Here is a 20,381-nt window from a genome sequence, read left to right as displayed (position 1 = left end):
GCCCACCTTGCTGCACCTGGCTTTTTATGTGGGTGCTGGAGATCCAAACTCAGTTCCTCATGCTTACAAGGCAAGCACATTCCTGACTGAATCATCTCAGGTCATTAGGCTTTGCAGGCAAGTGCCTTAACTGCTGAGCAATCTCTCCAGCCTCCCAAATATGTGTGTGTGTGTGTGTGTGTGTGTGTGCATGCGAGTGTGTGAGTTATATTTTTAAGAGCCTATTTTTTAAAAATTTTGTTTATTTTTATTTATTTGAGAGTGACAGACAAAGAGAGAAAGAGGCAGAGAGAGAGAGAGAATGGGCACACCAGGGCCTCCAGCCACTGCAAACAAACTCCAGATGTGGCGCCCCCTTGTGCATCTGGCTAACGTGGGTCCTGGGGAATCGAGCCTCGAGCCAGGGTCCTTAGGCTTCACAGGCAAGCGCTTAACCGCTAAGCCATCTCTCTAGCCCAAGAGCCTATTTTTTTTTAAGAAGCTACTTAATTTGTAGGATTTGGTTCAAACATAGAAATACATGGGCTGGAGAGATGGCTTAGTGGTTAAAGTGCTTGCTTGCAAAGCCTAAGGACCCAGGTTCGATTCCCCAGTATCCACATAAACCAGATGCACAAGGTGGTGCATGTATCTGGAGTTCATTTGCAGTGGCTGCAAGCTCTGGTGTGCCCATTCTCTCTTTATCTACCTCTTTTCTCTCTCAAATCAATAACTATTAAAATATTAAAATGTAGCATCCCTGGCTTAATAATTAAGAAGTTCAAGATGAGCTTTGCGCCGAGCCCGTGGTGCCTCTCGGGTTGCACACGGCTCTTTGCTAACACAGTCTGAAGACCATCTCTGCACACCAGACTGGGAGAGAAGTTACTTGGCCCATCCCAGCCCTCCCTCATGGCTTCTTCCAACTTTGAGTTTTGGGGAGAAGAATTTGGAACCTCCAATATTTTCATCCTGGAAGTTCTTAGAACCTGAGGGTAATGTGACTTTCTGGAAAGCTACACAACCAGGTGGAGGGACAAGTAGCCTCAACCTCTCTCAGCATGACTGTCTTTGTGTATAAAGAGGTTCCTTAAAGGGCCCTCACACAGAGCCAAGGCAGCTCCAAGAAAAGTCTGGCTGGGCCTTAGGAAGGCAGTGAGGAATGGAAAGCATGACCTCACTGACATTGAGTCTTTATTTGCTTTGGCCTGTGGCTTACTCTCTTCTGGATGCTGTAACGTAATGCCATAGGTTGGGAGGCTTGGAAACCTCACAAGTCTGGAGAATGGAAGTCTGAGATGAGAATGTCAGCCCCGTCTGGGTCTGCTGAGGTCTCTGTCCTGGGCCTGTTGCCTTCCTGCTATGTGCTCACAGGGTGAAGTGGTGAGGGGCCTGCGCCTCGGCCCGTTTATGAAGGCTGTACTGTCATGACTTTGTCGTCTCCCCACATCCTCACATATTACCATCTCCTTGAAGATAGGGTTTCTTCCTTCCCTCCCTCCCCTCCCTCTCTCTCTCTTTCTGTCTTTTTTTCTATCTTTCTTCCCTCCCTCCCTTCCTTTGCAGTACTGGGGACTACATCCAGGGCCTCATGATGTTCAGTAAATAAATGTTCAAATACTCTACCAGTGAGCTCCTTCCCCAGGCTTCTTCTCTTTCTTTTTCTTCAAAGGGTCTCAAAAGTTGTTCAGGTTGGAATTATAGGCCTGTTCTACCAGGTCTGGTAAGAGGACAAGAAATTCAACATAGGAATTCTGAGGGAACACAGATACTCAGGCCAAGATTTCTCTCTCCCTCCCTCCCTCTCTCTCTCTCTCTCTCTCTCTCTCTCTCTCTCTCTCTCTCTCTCTCTCTCTCTGTGTGTGTGTGCATTAAAATGCAGACGGGCTGGGGAGATGGTGTGGCAACTGTTTCAATATGAGGACCCGAGAGGGCTTGAGATCACTCGAGTTCAACTCCCAGAGCCTGTGTAAAAAGCTGAGCATAGTCACACATGTCTGTAACCCCAGTCTTCAGTGACAGAGACTAGAGGATTGTTGAGGCTCACTGGCTGAAAAATGGCAGCTCTGGGCTAAGGGAGAAGTTGGCCGGCGAGCAATGGAGAAGGGCTGCTCTTCCTCTCTGGCCTCTGCATGCGCACTCATGGCACATGCGTCTGTACATTCACATGCACATACCACACACCACAGCACACATACTCTCTCTCACACACACACAAAACAGAATTCAAACTAGTTGTTAACATCTAAATCAGAAAATTTCATAAAGAAATCCCATTACAGTTTCTCTGGGGAAAATTCTGTATTTCTGATAGAGACGAACTTTTAGCCCCATGCCCACCATTGCCCAGGGCCAGAAAATAGCTTCCTTTTCACAGGAAACATGAGCCATCCTCTTCCACCACCCCAGGTGCCCTTGCCTGCTCTGTGCCTGCCTCTGCCCCCGGGCCATACCAGTTGTTAAGTATTTTGAATAGCACCCCTGCCTGGAGCCATTGGATTTGCTAACCCTGTTCTGGAGAAAGGCAGCTGTCTGCTTCTTGCTCAAAAACAAATTTAAATTGTGACTCCAGGGTCACCCGGTTATACTGATTAATCTGTTAAATTGTCAGTGCTCGCCGCTATTTCATTTACAAGAAATGAGCTTTCTAGATGGAGTCTGAGAGGAATTCAGAAGGTTGGGGGTCATGAGCTTGGATTGAGTGGGTGTCCAGGGAAGCCATGTGCATGAGGACTGAGGCCCCTTCTGAGGGCCACTTACTCTGATGAAGTGAGATCCAGGTAAGGAGAGCTCGACTCTGTGGAGAAAAAGCCTTGTTGTCAGGTAGCTGTGATGTCTGACAGCCTGAATTCTCTGTACATCCGGCCCTCGCCTGCTCTTCCAAGGAGTCCGGTGTGCCCAGCAGCAAGAAGAAGACACCAGTGCTTCTCAGTCAGCTCTTGGACATTCTCCTGATGGTTCTGAAGACCAAGGGGCGAGGAGGCCTCCTTCCATCACTGCCCAGGGCAGCATCCCTATGTCCTGTCAGCCACACTAGAAACATCACATCTGCAGACACGCCACTACCTACTTAGAGAAGATGTGTGGCACCTTGCGATGGACTGGGGTCCGACTTAGCGTCTGAGCCTGTCATGCACAGATACAGGGATCAAGTGGGGATAAAGACAGAAACAGAGAATGTGGCAAGAGGGTTCTACCAGCTGTCATGTTCTTAAAATATTTTGGTGTAGACAGTGTGCATATGTGTGAGGTGAAATTTGACACATACCTTAGGAGCTGTTAGTTAACATTGCAAGTATTCCTTGTCTGTTTGCTCATTGCTACATAACATATCAGCCTAAACTGCAGTGACTTGGAGCGCAATAAACAAGAGTCTCTCTGCTCTGTGGGTGAGGAAAACTGGCCCCGCTGGACATTTCTTTTTTTAATTTTGTTTGTTTTTTTGAGATAAGGTCTTGCTCTAACCCAGGCTGACCTGGAATTCACTATGTCATTTCAGGGTGGCCTTGAACTCAAGGTGATCTTCCTACCTCTGCCTCCCCAGTGCTGGGATTAAAGGCGTGTGCCACCACGCCCAGTCCCGCTGGACATTTCTCATGGTAGTTTTGCATGTGAGTGTAGCCATGGCTCGAAGTATCGGAGGCCTCCTCAGGGCCTCATACCCAACATCTAGAGCCTGGGCTGGGATGACTGGATGAGCTATGGGAGAGCTGGGTACCTCTTACTTCATGGGGTCTCCTCATGTGGCTAGTTCGTGCTTTCTCACAGCATGGAGATCTCAGGGTAGCCAGACTTCCACAGGAGCAGTCCAGGAGACTCGTGCTAAAGCTGCAACAAGGCTGTCACCACGTGGCCTTTAGGGTCCTTAGCACAATGCCTCCGGTCTTCCTCCTACTATTTGACGAGACCATGAGTCCCACAGCAAGATCCCATGAAGCTAGCAGTGAGACTGTGAGCCCCACAAGTGGTCAGGGCAAATGGTGGGTCATTCTGGCCCGAACAGCAGGAAGTCTTGAGGACCCAATTTTATAAGCTTGACTCATCCACCCAGGGTTAAGCTCCATTTAAATGAAAGCTGAGGGCTGGAAAGATGGCTTAGCGGTTAAGGCGCATGCTTGTGAAGCCTAAGTACCCAGGTTCGATTCTCCAGGTCCTATGTAAGCCAGATGCATATGGTGGCGCATGCATCTGAAGTTGGTCTGCCCATTCTCTCTCTCTTTCTGTCTCTCTCCCTTCTCTGTCTCTAATAAATGAAAATAAAATCTTTTTTAAAAAAATAAATGAAAGCTGACTTGTGGACTTTGCGGGTTGACTTAAAAATTTTCTTGTTTCTTGAATTCTCAGAGCCGGAGAACAAGGTGAGGTGGGTGTGACGCTGTTCGCCTCTCACCTCTGCTTTTCTTCCCTCCACTCCGCGCTGTGTCCCGGGAGGCTGGCCCGTGTGAGCCTTGTCGGTGGATTCCCTTGTCTTGGGTTCTGGTCTGAGTCCTTGGGGAGACCTTACCCTGAATAAGGATGGAGTCAGAATGTAAACTTGGACTTGCCCTTTGCTGACAGGCCTTGTTTCTGGGGGGCTCCTCTTCGGCAGGGTTCACGTTCTTCTCTCCGTCCCCGCTGCTCCTCCTCATGCTTCCGCTTAGCTTTTCCACCCCACTCCTTTGGTAATAGTGTTTCTCCACACCCTTTACATGCCTTGTAGGCAACGTCCACATTAAACTCTCCTTACATTTCCTACACTGCGTTTCAGCCCTCTCCTGCACGGACCCAGTCCTGTACTTCAGGTTAGGGGTTTCAAATTGGGAACTGTTGGGGCTGGGGATGGCTTAGTGGTTAAGGTGTTTGCCTGCAAAGCCGAAGGACTCTGGTTTGATTCCCCAGGACCCACATAAACCAGATGCACAAGGTGGCACATGCGTCTGGAGTTCGTTTGCAGTGGCTGGGGGCCCTGGTGCACCCATTCTCTCTCTCCCCTTTAAATAAATAAATAAATAAATTTATTTTAATTAATTAATAAATAAAATAAATAAATTAATTAAAAAATTTTTTTTTGGTTTTTTGAGGTAGGGTCGAATGATCCCAGGCTGACCTGGAATTCACTATGTAGTCTCAGGGTGGCCTCGAAGTCATGGCGATCCTCCTACCTCTGCCTCCCGAGTGCTGGGATTAAAGGCGTGCGCCACCACGCCTGGCTCAATAAAAATATTTTTAAAAATTGGGAACTGTTTGTCCTCCAGGGGGACATTTGGCAATGTCTGGAAACACTATTGATTGTCACAGTGGGTGTGGCTTAGGTTTGTGCGCTGCTGGCGCCTAGTGAGTGGAGGCCAGGGATGCTCCTGTGCATCCTGGGACAGACACAGACTAGTCGGTAGCGCTGAGCTTGAGAACTCCACTCTAGCTAACTCTCCTGTCTGCTTAAAACTGTGATGCCAATACAGATTTATAAACCGCATGTAAACAAAGCAGTAAAACCACCGAAGCCCAACCTTATCATGTTCACTGAAAGCTCAAGATGTAGTTATTTTGCGGAAATTAAGTTGCTATTCACCATATGAGTGTGATGCTCCTGCCTCGGGATGAGGTGTTCTTCAGTTTGCTGTGTACGGAGCCTGTAAGCTGGGAGGTGACTCACCGTTCTCTGTTTATGTCTGTTCTGGTTACTAGGAAGCCTTTGTTCTAAGGGTAACGTGGCAGGGTTTTGTTAGCTTTTATTTGGCTCCCATACACTTTTCATCTAAAGACAACCATTATTGTTGTTTCTCATTAACCTGTGTCAATTGAGGCTATGTTAATCCATGCCAGTATGTTCATATGTGCAAGCACAAAGGAAGAACTAATGGCCCTACTCAGTCTTCAGTGTCATTGAAGACGTTGTTAAAGACTCCAAATAAATTAAGACAGGGTATTAAAACAAAACATTTGTAGTGAACTCATGGAGCCCCAACTCTATCCTTGGAGGATCATTGCTCTAGTATTTGATGGAAAACAGAAATGTTCCTTAGCTCCTGATCAGGATTGATGATAGAAGTGCAATATGTTTTGATAATGAACAAATACAGCTTCTTATGTTTAAAAAATATTTTATTTATTTATTTCAAAGGCCAGGAGGGAGAGGGAGAGGAGAGAAAATGGCTGCACCAGGGCCTCTAGCCACTGCAAATGAACTCCAGATGCACAAAGTGTATCTGGCTTTACATGGGTACTGGGGAATGAAACCTGGTCATGAGGCTTTGCAGGCAAGTGCCTTAACCACTGAGCCTTCTTTTCAGCTCCTTGCATTTTTAAATACGTATCATGTATAAAGAAAGGCTTTAGCCGGGCATGGTGGCGCACACCTTTAATCCCACCACTCGGGAGGCAGAGGTAGGAGGATTGCCATGAGTTCAAGGCCACCCTGAGATGACAGAGTTAATTCCAGGTCAGCCTGGACCAGAGTGAGACCCTACCTCGAAAAACCAAAAAAAAAAAAAGGCTTTTTCTTGTGTGTATAGTATGTGTGACATATGCGTAGGCATGTGTGATTGTGCACATGTGTGTACAGATGTGTGTCCCATGTATATGCATGCAGAGGCTAGAAGACAACATCAGATGTCACTCTTTTGCCATGTTTCCTTGAGACAGGGTCCAACTCGGGGCTGCCGTATTCTGGCTAGACTGGCTGGTCAGTGAGCTCCAGCAATTCTCCTGTTGTCACGGCCCTCGATCCTGAGGCTGCAGGCATGCACGGCCACACCCAGCTTTTTACGTGGGTACCTTATGCTTGCAAGTGTTTTTTACCCACAGAGCCATCTCCCCAGCCCCAAGAGAGGCCTTCTACTAAAATCTCTATCCCTAAGTAGTATACAGTGTAAAGCCTCCCTCTCAGATCGGAGTCGGCGTGTTCTGCTTTTTCCACTGGGACTTTCCTCTTCTTTCCCCCTAGCTGGGGAGTGCATAAATTTCTGAAGACCTGGAGAATTTTCACTGCTCAGACCTACTTTGCAAAGGGCTGTGTTCTCAATTCCCCTAGGATGAGATGAACCGCTGGGTTCTTGTATCTCACAGCACATTCCACTGATTGTGCCAGTCCCCACACCTTGGTGTTGCTTTTGATTTTGTTCTTATATTGGCACCTTTTACAAGCCCTACAACAAGTATGAATCCATTTAAAAATAACAATGCTTAAATACAAATACTTCAGTGTTATTAAATAGCATTTTGCTGAATTATTTTTTTTAATGAATTATTGAGTTTACTTAGGGAGAAATTATAATTGGTGAGGTTTATTTAGGGGAAATTGGTGCCTAGGAAAAGGCTGAGGCAGTTCCATACATATACACATGGGAGATAGAACAGAGAAGCCCATTCAAATAACAGACTAGAAAGGATTAAGAAATAATGAAGGAAAGTAAAAAAGAAAAAGAAATAGTGAAGGGCTCAGAAATCAAAGATAAATCTTACGTATGCTCAAAGTGAAGCGGTACCCCAAAGCATGGCGCAGATAGAAGGCAAGAAGGAAAGCCCTCAAGTCAAGGTAAGTATCCCTACCGTGCCAGCCAGATTGGGAAGGATGGACAGACTCGTGTGGATGCTCAGGCCAGATCACAGAAGAAAAAGCTGGATTATTTCTTGGCACTTAGTTACTTCATTTCTTTAGAGCCATCCATGATGTACTGCTGGTCAGATCATTCCCTGTTCTATAGGAAACATGTGCTTTGAAACCTCCTGAAACACTCACCACCACTTTGGAAATCATCTCACAGCATTTTTGGTTTTGTTGGTGATGGGGAGGGCTCTTCAATTTAAATTGGCTTTTATTTTTAAATAAATATTTAGCTACGATGATTTTGATGAAAAGCTCTTTACTGGCTTAATGAAGGATTTTTATGGATCTATATAACATCCGTGTCTTAATTACTACAAATGGATAATAAACCCTTTCTCATAGATGAGAATGGGAAACACACAGAGTGAGCACCATTAGGAACAATTGGATTTTCACTTGATAATTCAGTAAAAAAAAAGTAAATACTGCAAATAATAGCCCAAGGGGGGGGGGGCAGTCTCTGCAGCTCCATGAGAAACCATAGAGCAGAACTAATTTTTACAGAGATTTTCCTTCGTGTTTTTTGGGCTGTGACAAAAGCAAAATATAAATTCATGCAGTGAATGAAATAGTTGTTCATTTGGTGGGTGCTAATTAATTTTCCTCTCTATGTTGGAGACATTTAATTCCTCATCACAAAAGGCCTGTGGATGAAGAAAATGCCTGGAGGGGCATCTGACTGGAGGCAGTTAGCTAGAGCTCACCAGCAGGAGTGTGGTGGGCTCTCACAATTGGTGCTTGTGGCTTTCAGGAATTCACATGGTCTTAGCAACCACCACTTAGATACTAATTCATAGCGGACTTGGCCTGGCTAGCAAAAGGCTGATCAGAAAATAATCTCAGGAAAACAGGAGTTTCAGTACCTCGTGTAAGAAAATGAAGAGTAGTGTAATAGATCTTAAATGAATTTGGAGATACAGTCACAGGCCACATAATGACATTTCTGTCTCAACAGATCCTTCATACATGCCAGTGACCTAATAAAACTGTATAGGGAGCTAAAACATTTCTAGTTCCTAGTGACAGGGTTGCTCTCAGACATGAAAGCCAAACGTGTTGCTGACCTGTCTGTGGTGAAGCTGGTGTGAACACACACCCATTACTGCCAGTTGTGCAAAAGCATGGAGCACCCTGAGCAGATACTTGATAATGATCGACACATCATTGGTTCATGACTTTGCATATTATGCTTTGATCACTTTAGAGTACTCTATATTTCTATATACAAAAGAGTTGGTGGTCAAAGTGCTGGGAAGAAGTGACTGTTGAGTGCTCTACCCCACCCTCCAAGGTTCAGGGAGCGCTGCTGCGCAGGGGGCAGAAAGGTAGGCGTGTTTGGGGAACGGCACAGCGGCTGTCATTACTTGCGCAATACTGGGCCTATCCATATGTTATTATGGATGGGGGAAGAGGGCAAAATAGTGACGTAAAAGTAGAAGAGAGGGTCTGGAGAGATGACTTCGTGGTTAAGGTGCATGCCTACGAAGCCTAAGGACCCGGGTTTCATTCTCCAGATCCCACGTAAGCCAGATGCACAGGGTGGCACATGTGTCTGGAGCTCATTTGCAGTGGCTAGAGGCCCTGGTGTGCCCATTCTCATTCTCTCTGTCTCTAATAAATAAATAAATAAAAATCTTAAAAAAATTAAAACAAATAGAAGAGGGACTGGAAAAAAAAGGTACTGGAAGGGAAAAGGGGTTCAGTGGAAGAGGGATGGTGAAGGGAGACAAAAGAAAGTAATGGGAGGGGATTATGAGGAAAATACATTATGTACATATGTGAAAATTATCAGTAAAAATTAAACAACAACAGTAGACATTTTAAGGGGAGAGGGACTCTTGTCCACATCATCAATCATGTTTAGTATGGCATTGGGAGGGCTCGCTTGGGGCTTCCAGAGATGGTAGAAAGACTATTTTTAGGTAAAAATATTTGAGCTAAAGATGCAAAAGGAGATATAAGAACTTCCCCTACCTGACTAGCAAATATGTGTGTGGAAAATACACCATCATTAACACTCCTGCAAGTTTCCTTTCAATTTAGTTGCCCACTTCCATTAGCATCAAAATCTCAACATTGCAGTCTTTTTTGTTAAACTTCCAATATAAATTCCTCACCTCCATTGACTGAGTTATTCATGGGGAGGGCTCTTCAGTAGTGCATGTATTGATATTTTTTTTCTCTTGCTAATCTGTGTTTTCTTTTTTTCAGTTTAATTTTTAGGTCCTCAGAAAGTAAACCTGAAAGGGTAAAGGAAATGTCTTTTCTTCCCCCCTTTAGCATACAAATTCCGTTACTACCCAGCTGCAAGCCCTGAACTCCAACTGTATACATTTCTCTAGTGTTCTGCATCAAATGCTTTCTTCATAGTTCCACCTAGGCTCCCTTTTGCCTTGGATGCTCAACCTTTCCTGTTTGTTCTGGAGTGAGACATTGGATGTGTCTCTCTTCTGTCCTCTCAAGCTGAATTAAGTTGCATGAGTTATAAGTTGGTTTTTTTCTTTAAGTTGACTGTAAAACACTGTGCCGTGTGACTCCAGTAACAGCCCCAGGCATCTTGTAATTACCACGTCTCTTTTCTGCATCAGAAGGCCCATCCTGTGACTGCCCTGCAATGTTTAGGTTTGTGTTAGTGATCTCTGTGAGGTTTGCACCATAACAAAATCACCACATATATATTTCTCAGAATGTGTACATGTTGGTAAGTGACATCCAACTTCATTGCACTCTTTAAAAAATTATTGTTAAAAAACTTTATTAGCTGGGTGTGGTGGCGCATGCCTTTAATCCCAGCACTCGGGGGGCAGAGGTAGGAGGATTGCCGTGAGTTTGAGGCCACCCTGAGACTACATAGTGAATTCTAGGTCAGCCTGGACCAGAGTAAGCCTACCTTGAAAAAGCAAAAAAAAAAAAAAAAAAAAAAAAAAAAAAACCACTTTATTACAAAATTTACATAATCAAGCTAGACATGATGGCACATATCTTTAATCCCAGCACTTGGGAAGCAGTGGTAGGAGGATCGCCATGAGTTTGAAGCCACCCTGAGACTATAAAATGAATCCCAAGTAAGCCTGCTCTAGAGTGAGACCCTACCTTGAAAAACCAAGAAAAAAAATTACATAATTTTGGTCTCCCTGCGCCCCCGAACCCTCTCTTTCCCACCATTCCCTCTTCTGTCTTGATGGCTTTTTCTCTTCCATCATCCACAACATATTGATGGGCCCCGTATCATGCAGGTCTTGTGCAGGTAACAACAACTAGTGTGAGGATGCATGGGCCACTTGTGTCTAGAACACAGGATTCCAAAGCACTCCCTCCTCCCCCATCTATGGCTCTTACACTCTTTCTGTCACCTCTTCCACTGTGATTCCCTGAGCCTTAAAGGGTGTGGTAGAGATGGCTCATTTCATGCTGAACACTCTGCTGTCACTTTTAGCATTGTTTCAGTCTTCATAATTTCGACTCAGAGGTTTTTGAACTAGAAGATATCTAAGAACCTACTATAGAACTTGGTAAAGTACAGTATAGCTTGGTGGTCCCACTCCCAGCTCTTTAAAAAATATATTATTTATTTATTTAAGAGAGAGAGAAAGAGGGAAGCAGACAGAGAGTGAGTATGGGTAAGTCAGGGATTCCCACCACTGCAAACAAACTCCAGATACATGTGCCACTTAGGATACCTGGCTTTATGCAGGTAGTGAAAACTGAATCTGGGCTGTCAAGCTTTGCAAGAAAGTGCCTTTAACTGCTGAGCCATCTCTCCAGCCTACACTCCAAGCTCTTGATGCAGTATATTTAGATTGAGTCCTTGGGGGAGTTATTTATTTATGCACGTATGTGATGTTTGTATATATGTGTCTGTGTGTGTGGGTACTTGGGCACATGTACATTGTGTGTGCCTGCAAGTTGAGGACACAGGGCAACCTTGGGGGCGATCCTCAGGTACACTATTCATCTCTTTTTGAGACAGGGTCTTGTACTGGCCACGAGTTCAACAATGAGGCTAGATTGGTTGGCCAGAAAGCTGCAGGGATCCACCTGTCTCAGCCTTCTGAGCATCGGAATTCCAGACCTGTGTTGCCACACCCAGCATCTATGAGGATACTGAGGATGGAGCTGAGGTCTTCGTGCTTGCAAGACTGTCACTGTCCCAACTGAGCTGCCTCAAGTCTTTTACTGATAAGTGCCTGGGTTACATTGTGAAGACACTGACTTCTTTTTGCCAGGTTAAGCATTCCTTTTAGAATCACTCAGCTTCCTTTTGTCCTTTCGTTTTCCCATTACACAAAATGAATCTTGAGCAGGGAGTGTGGCTCAGTGGTTGTGCTTACCTAGCGCGTGCAAAGCCCTGGGTTTGATCCCCACTGTGGAAATATAACCAATTAACCCCATGCTTCAAGCAGCCGTCTTCACAGCCTGCTTCTGAGCATCAGTGTCATTCGGTGAGTTCAGGGTCTTTATATCATAGAACTCCACTCCAGTGATCCTCTGGCAAAGTGAATGATGACCATTTGCAAACATGCAGTTATGTGCATATATTAAACACGACTGTGTGTCTTCCAGTTTTAGGCATCTGGTCTAAATGAAGGCAAACAAGACTATAGAACCTAGATCTGAAGTAAGGTTGGGTTTCAGGTGCCAAAAGCATAATTTATTATAGGCTTCTTATAATAAGACACTAATGTTGCATGTTGTGGTGTGTGCTCGTAATTCCAGCCCTCAGAAGGCAGAGGCAGGATGACCAGGCCAGCCTGGTTTCCATAGTGAGCTCCAGGCCATCCAGGGACACCTTTTTTCTTTTCTTTAAAAATCTGTGGGTCTGTTTTGCAATGGTACTCAGTTAAAGGCAGTCACCGGGATTGGAACTTGGCATTTGTTTCCAGTAGCATAAAGCATCATTTTGCCCTGTGTTGCTTCTCTTCCCTGTGCTGCAGCCCCTGTTTCAATAGCCTCATGTTCTGCATGCCTAGTTTATTTTCAAACAAACTGACTGAGAAACCAGAGAGGTTTCTTCTACTTCACTTTCAGACTCTATAAAACTGTTTCATTCCCTCCCCCGCCAATAAAAATATGGTTCATAGTTAACTCAAGAGGACCACTGAAGTCATACATAATTCTTAACTTATCCAGTCAAAAATTAGATTTAGGGGCTGGGGAGATGGCTTAGCAGTTGAGGCATTTGCCTGCAAAGCCAAAGGACCTTGGTTCGATTCCCCAGGACCCACATAAGCCAAATGCACAAGGTGGTACATGCTTCTGGAGTTTGTTTGCGGTGGCTGATACCCTGGAGTGCCCATTCTCTCTCTCTCCCTCTCTATTACTCTGCCTCTTGCCCTTTCTCACTCTCTCAAATAAAGAAATCAATAAATTAAATTAAAAAATTAGATTTAAATGTTGATTCATAAAGAAGCTAATTTCCAATTTTTAAGAAATCTTGAAAAGTACAAGAAAGTGGAAATTGCTTGATTCTGTTGTTTTAGGATAACTCAATTCTACCCTGTGTTAATATTTTAGCACAGTTGAGTTGACTTCATCTTCCAAATTAGATTTTGTTCAAAGAGTTTAAATTTTACTCTTACAAAGTTGTTGACAGCATTTGCTCTACATGGCTCCATCTTTTAATATTCATTTGCTCATTCATTCATTCATTCATTCATTCCTTGGTGCCACATAAGAGAAATGTGGGGCTCTCAAAGGTGTCCCAAGGCCCCCCAGTCATTATGTTGTTGGCTGAGTTCTAACCTGGCTCTCCTTTTTCAAAGTTTTATGAAATCCAATTTGCGACAAGTGAAAGAAATTTCTCTCTTGCTCTGCCCCTTCCATCTTACCCTTCTTCTTCCCCCTCCTCCTCTTTCTCCCTGTTTCTCCTTCTCTCAGCTGCCCTGTCTAGTTGGAAACACAAACCTTCCCAAGGGGATTACCTCAATCAATACTCGTGTGACACATTACAGACAGGTTTTTCTCTCTGTTGTCACTGCTGTAATTTGATATTTGCCTTGCCAATAGCCACCACGTTTTCTTTTAGTTAAATGACATTTATTTGACATCCTTTGCCACATGAATAATCTGCACCTGCCAGACCATTTATCTTCTTTTGGGGGTAATTTTTGTTCACAGAATAGCAGTAGCTTGTGTCCATTGATTACCGAACACTTACAGGGCTCCTGGGACTGGGTTGAGAGCTTGAAATGTATTTCCTCACAGCCCTTGCACCCCTGTTGGATGCCAATGGTGGCATCATGATTTGACAGTGGGATGCTGAGGCTCAGGGGGTGAAGGACTTTGGCTCATCATAGCAGAGCTGGGATCTTAACCCTGTCCTCTTGGATGTGAGGCAGTGAGGTAACACAATGTTCTCCCAATAATGGGAGGAATTTTCTAGAAGGGAGTGAAGACATCTGCCAGATGAGTGACCTCATGAAGCAGAGTAGCTTCTTTTGCCTGGAGTTTCAGGTCAATGAAAAGAATCTTGTGAAGCCCAGGTTCTCCCACAGCTGTTCCCAAGGTCTTACCCAGCCAGTCTCCCACACTCCGGGCTCCCCAAGCTTTCTGCAGAGGCCCAGGTCTCTGTCTGGGTTTGTGTGGTGATACCTGAGGCTCCCATTTGGTATCTTGAACAAAGCCCTTGGAGAATTCAGCCAGTAAAGAGGTTCTTATGCTAACCCCAGGAAATACGACTAGCGACTGTTGTCTGGCAGAGTTAGTCATGACAGATAAGACCGGAGGCTGTGTTTGCCCGGGGAAAATACTGGCTGTGGAAAGAGCTGGCAAAGGGGAATCCGCTGTTTCTCACATGGAAAGAAGACATGTCTTTGAACAGAGGGAAAGGGGACACCAATGGCATATTACCACCACTTCCATTAAGTGACCCTCAGGGCCTGTGAGAAGCGAGACTGCTTTTACTCCAATTTAGGATGGAGAATTTCAGCTCTTGTTCAGGTTGTTTGAAGGCTGATGATAGAAGGCCTAAGCAGAGGTTGGGGTGAGAACTTAAATAATATTTCTTCACCTCTTGTGCTCCTTGCTTACAGTAATTACTCACTACATTCAATACCTCCTTTCTCTGTAAAAGATCATTTCCACTGACAATTATGAAATGACAGAAATAATGGGAATGGATAGAAAAGGCAGGTGGATAATCCAAAGTTTCCTTTGTTGGCTTCATAATTAATCACACTATTGATAAAAGCAAATTGTTTCAATACAAAAATGGACAAAGGCAACCTTTACGTTGTGGACATTGCAGAGGGGGCCATTACACGGGTAGCATTGTGTAGTCATAAGGACAGCTTTTCTTTGAAGACTTCTACAGATTTGCCAGTTACTTCCCATTTGTTGATCTTTGTAGAGTCCTGCTCAATACGCAGGAGAGCTGGTGCTTTGTGGTTAAGTAAAGGACACTTCTGTGAGTGAAGAGAGCACCTTCCATGTAGCCAAGCCTGACCTGAAACTCATGACCCTCTTGCCTCAGCCTCCCAAGGCCTGTGGCACCATGCCTGGCCAAATGATACTTTCAAATTTTAATTTCTAACATTTGTTCTACACGAATGAGCAGATATAAAAAGGAATGGGCAAAGACTTAAGCAAGAGGCTTTGTTTGATGGTGATTTATGGAAACCTTAGTTCATCATGAATTCTAGAAATTAAAACGTAAGCAATGTCTCTGTTAATTTAAGATGGGTCTTACTGGCTTCCCAATATCTTTGCAAATGAAAGAATAAACAAACCGTGTAAGCACGGGCACTGCTGGTGGTCACTCTACATGACACAGCTGAGTTCTTGCAAACTCTGTTTTCTGGTATCTGCAGCCATGGTTCTGCCTTTGTTTACCTTAGAGTTGTGTTTAAGCACTGAAACCAGCTTTACCACAGGGGAGGAAATCTGAATGCTGCCCAGAGCAGTGGGGGCCAATATGTTTTCAGAGTTGAATGTAATGGATTCTTAGAAATTATTCTCATGTAGAATGCAATGTTTATTAAAGGATGAATAGGAAATCCACACCAAATCAACCGATTATTTATATCATTGACACTGAAAGAACAGCAATTGCTCAGACCTTACACCAATGAGGAGTTTATTTTCTGGGCAAGGAATTCTTTTTTTTGTATGTGCATTTATTTATTGTGTGTGTGTGTGCATGCATATGGGTGTGCACATAGGTGTGAAAGGTGCACACGGTCCTCTGTGTATGTGTGTGTGTGTGTGTGTGTGTGTGTGGTTAGAGGGCCACTTTGGGATCATGTCATTCCTCAAGTGTCAGCAACCTTCTTTGAGACAGGGTCTGTCATTGGCCTGGAACTCACCAAGCAGGTCAGATTGGCTGGTTAGTGTGCCCGAAGGATCCTCCTGTCTCAGCCTCCCCATTGCTGGGATTACAAGCACATACCACCACACAAGGCACTTTTATGTGAGCTGTGGAGGTCAAACTCAAATCCTCATGCTTGCAAGGCAAGTGTTTTACTGACTGAGCTGTCTTCTAGCACATTTTCTACAAATTAAAGATTTGGTCAGCTATCTGACTCTTCAGACCTAGATTCATAGATACGGAAGGCTGAGCTAAAGGTCATTGCCCCGTGCGCTTGTTTCTGTGGTTAAGCAGGAACTTCAAAATAAAGACCAGGAAGAAGCCGGGCGTGGTGGCTCAGGCCTTTAATCCCAGCACTCGGGAGGCAGAGGTAAGAGGATCACTATGAGTTCAAGGCCACCCTGAGACTACATAGAGAATTCCAGGTCAGCCTGAGCTAAAGTGAGACCCTACCTCAAAAAACAAACGAACAACAACAAAAAAGACCAGGAAACAATTTCATTCAGTTCTGCCATTCTGTGTGAGCACTTGGGGAAGGTCATACCTCCCAGTTCCATGCTTTTAGCAACCCCAGTTTAGATGAATGCTTTATGTTCAGGTGTTTGAGCTATTTCAAATCCATTTCTCCATTCTTTCCCCATCATGTTTCTCAGATGAGACAGTCTGAGTTAGGGTTAGGAATCTGGAAATGCAGCTTGTTGGAAGACATAACTCAGCTTGAGTACATGGGCCTGTCCTACCACCATGACAAAAGGAGCCTGTGATGCTTATAGCAGACAGGGTGTGTCCATCACTCCTCCCCAGGGGGACCTTTAGCCAGGCGCCTCATTGAGGTCCAATTGTCCTTTGCCCCGGCATGGCGTGAGATAGACAGTTTACATCCAGATTAGATTTCTTTCTATTTTTTTAAATTTTTTGGCCAGGATGCTCAAATATAACAGCCCATCCCCTTGGCACTAGAAGCAAAAGTAGTGCCACCTTGCTTTCTTTGCAATGCTAGCAGTTATGTTTTTCCAGATGTATTTATCCTTACCCCATTGTGTTTTCTTCTGAAATGGCTGCTCAGTGCACTGGGTCTCAAGAGACCATGTTGGCCCACTAATGCCATTAGTAGATGGTCCCATTGCAGGACAATCTTATCAGAAATTCCCCTGGAGGAAAAAAATGATTATTAAATTTGGTTGAGGAAATCCTAATTACATACAAATACTGCCTGTCCAAAGTGTGTTCCTCAGGGCCTGAGACCAAAAGGACCTTAGCATTGTTCTTACCCTGCCAGTGCTCTGTCTGACGTTTATTTATTTATTTATATTTATTTATTTTCATTTCTCAAGGTAGGGTCTCACTCTAGCCCAGGCTGACCTGAAATTCACTACGTAGTCTTGGGGTGGCCTTGAACTTACAGCGATCCTCCTACCTCTGCCTCCTGAGTGCTGGGGTTAAAGGTGTGCACCACCATGCCCGCTTCTGAGATTTATTTTTAACAGCAAGTGTGGCACATGCACTCCATTTGGGTTTGGTGTGAGGTAAGATGCCTACTGAGGTTAGGAGCACTGGAAGCCTGAGAGACTAATTTGGCCACAGAACATCTGAGGGAGAGGCAGATAAAATGTTTTTGGCCTATCTCTATCTATCTATCTATCTATCTATCTATCTATCTATCTATCTATCTATCTATCATCTATCTATCTATCTATCTATCTGTCTATCTATCTATCTATCTTTTTTTTTGTGGGGAGATGATTGTAGAATAAATTGGATGTTTAAGGAGGAGGAGGTGGGTGACTGCTGTAGTGTGAGTCTTAAATGACCTGGAAAGGCCCATGTGTTAAAGTCTTGGTTCCTAATGAGGCAGTGGTGGGGGTTGTTAGAGCCTTTAAGAGTGCTGCCTGCTGGGAGGTCTTTAGGTCATTGGGATATGCCCTAGTGGGGGACTGTGGAACCCTAGTCTCGTCCCCTTCCTCTCTTCTGCTTTCTGACAATGAAGCAAGAGGTTTTCCTTTGCCACATCATCTGTCTGTGATTTGGGGCCTCACCACGGGCCCAAAGTGAAGAACCTAATAACTCACAGACAGGAGCCTTAACTGTGAGCCTGAGCAAACCGTTCTTCTCTATAAGTTTCTCTCTAGTGTTTGTTATAGTAACAGTAAACTGACTAATGCAGCAAGTAAAAGTGTTTTGTCTCCTCTGAAAGACGAAATGTCAATAGACTAGGAGTTGCCCAAGTTGTCCTAGAACATGAGGGTGCAAGCACATGCTTCTTGCTTGAGAGCTTGGTTGCCAGTCCTGGATATGTATATCTCGGATCCGTTCTGTGTCATTCTGCTACTCTGCTTGGGGTGGAGGGGAGAGGACCCTTGCACGTTGCATTTCTTGGGCATTGTGCCAGTGGGATGCTTGGGCAGGAGGAAGAAATGGGTCTGGCGTCTTCCTCGCTCGGCCTTTGTGCCATGGGCAGCATCTCTGGCTCTCTGGCAGCAGCTGTGTCTGCTCAGTGGCTGCAGGTACAATGTGGCTCTAGCTTCTGTGGGATGGGACAATGCCACCTGTCCGCTGCTCTCTGTTAGTGATAGCTTACTGTGGTCCATAATCTCTGCTGCTCAGTATCCTGTTGGCTTCTCAACTCTTCCCTCCATTAGGAAACCACTTTCCTCCTTTAAACTTAGTCTGTCTCAAATATAGAGATTTCTCCATGCAGATCTTATGCAGATCATGCAGGACACAGTTCGGTGAAGGCCACATGCGAGAGGATGTCTGGTTCATTTCATGCTTGTAGCTGTTTGTGACCTCTTGTTGTTCTCTTTGCATTCTATTAAGGACCAGACCTTCTTATTCTAGACTCAAATCTCTGATGATCTGTGAGCCAGTAGAGAAAAGAATTCATTTCAGGCTCAGGAAAGCTGACTGACTGGGTGGACTTGAAGGCTCAGTGCATCTGAATGCTAGTGCTCTAGGGTTGGGAAGAGAGAGGGGATCTGATAGCTGCTTGGGACATTCTTGCTACTACCACAGTGGCTATTTCCTAACCTAAACTTCCATCCTAGCACACAGTACTCTGGCAGAGAGAATGGTGTTGGCTACGAATGAAAGCTGGTCTCCTTTGTCTGCACCACTGGATGTGCTTGTGGGAGGGAGAGACACATGCTTCAGCTTCCATTCCAGGCATGAATGTCTTTAAGAAGCACCCCACTAAGACCATGTGTGATATACAGAGGTGATTCCCACCTCTTCATTCACCCACCCATCCACCCACCCACTCATCCACCCACCCATACATCTGTCTACCCATCTATTCACCCACCCATCCATCCACCTACCCACCCACCCATCTGTCTACCCATCTATTCAGCCACCAACCCATCCACCCACCCATCCATGCACCCACCCACCCACCCATCTGTCTACCCATCTATTCACCCACCCATCCATCCATCTACCCACCCACCCACCCATCTGTCTACCCATCTATTCACCCACCAACCCATCCACCCACCTATCCATCCATCCACCCACCAACCCATATATCCACCTACCCTTCCATCCACTCACCCACCCACCCATCTGTCTACCCATCTATCCACTCACCCACCTATCCATCCACCCATCTAACCAGCCAACCAGCTTCTATGGGCAAGTGCATACCCCTGAATAAAAGCTACCTGGGGACTGGAGAGATGGCTCATTAGTTAAAGGTGCTTTCTTGCAAAGCCTGATGGCCTGGGTTTGATTCCTCAGTATCCACATGAAACCAGATACACAAAGTGGTACATGCGTCTGGAGTTCATTTGCAGTGGCAAAAGGCCCAGTGCACCGATTCTTATTCTTCCCCTCTCCCTCCCTCCCTCCCTCCCTCCCTCCCTCCCTCCCTCCTTCCTTCCCTCCCTCCCTCCCTCCTTCCCTCTCTCTTTCTCTCTTTCCCTGCAAATAAAATAATAATAATAATAATAATAATGATAATAATAAAAGTAAAAAGCTACATAGACTTATTCTCATCCAGGCACTCACACAATATAACACACTGACCACCCCTCTGCTCAGAAAGCTCTAGAAATTAAAAAAAAAAAAAAGCCCTGCTGATTTTCCTCTGATAGTGGAGATTGAGTGGAGTGAGGGCAAGTAAATGCTCTACCATGGAGCTGCACCCCAGATTCTAACCTCGTTTGACTTTTGGGCACGTGGTGATCATTGGCATCACTTCTGATAAACCTCACTTAGGGAAATGTACGTGATGCTGTTAGATATGTCGGTGCACTGAAGACAACGCTTGTGGCAGACAGCAGTGACAGGCAGTGGTGACAGCTGCTTCTGAGTACCTCCCTGTGGTTTGAGTGCTCTGAGCCACACTGGCTGGGAGTAATAGTAAAGTTCATGCCATGCAGCTTTGGTACCAACCCAGAATTTCTCCCATCTTGACTGCATTGTAAGACATAGTTTATTTTATTTAGAAACTTTTCTTTTGTGGTTCTGGAATTGAACAAAGGGCCTCATGGATGTTAACAAGGTGCTCTGCCA

This window comes from Jaculus jaculus, chromosome 14, assembly GCF_020740685.1.
Source record: "Jaculus jaculus isolate mJacJac1 chromosome 14, mJacJac1.mat.Y.cur, whole genome shotgun sequence".
In the NCBI taxonomy this organism is placed as follows: domain Eukaryota; kingdom Metazoa; phylum Chordata; class Mammalia; order Rodentia; family Dipodidae; genus Jaculus; species Jaculus jaculus.
The sequence above is the reverse complement of the archived record's forward strand: the minus strand, read 5'-3'. Positions refer to the sequence as shown.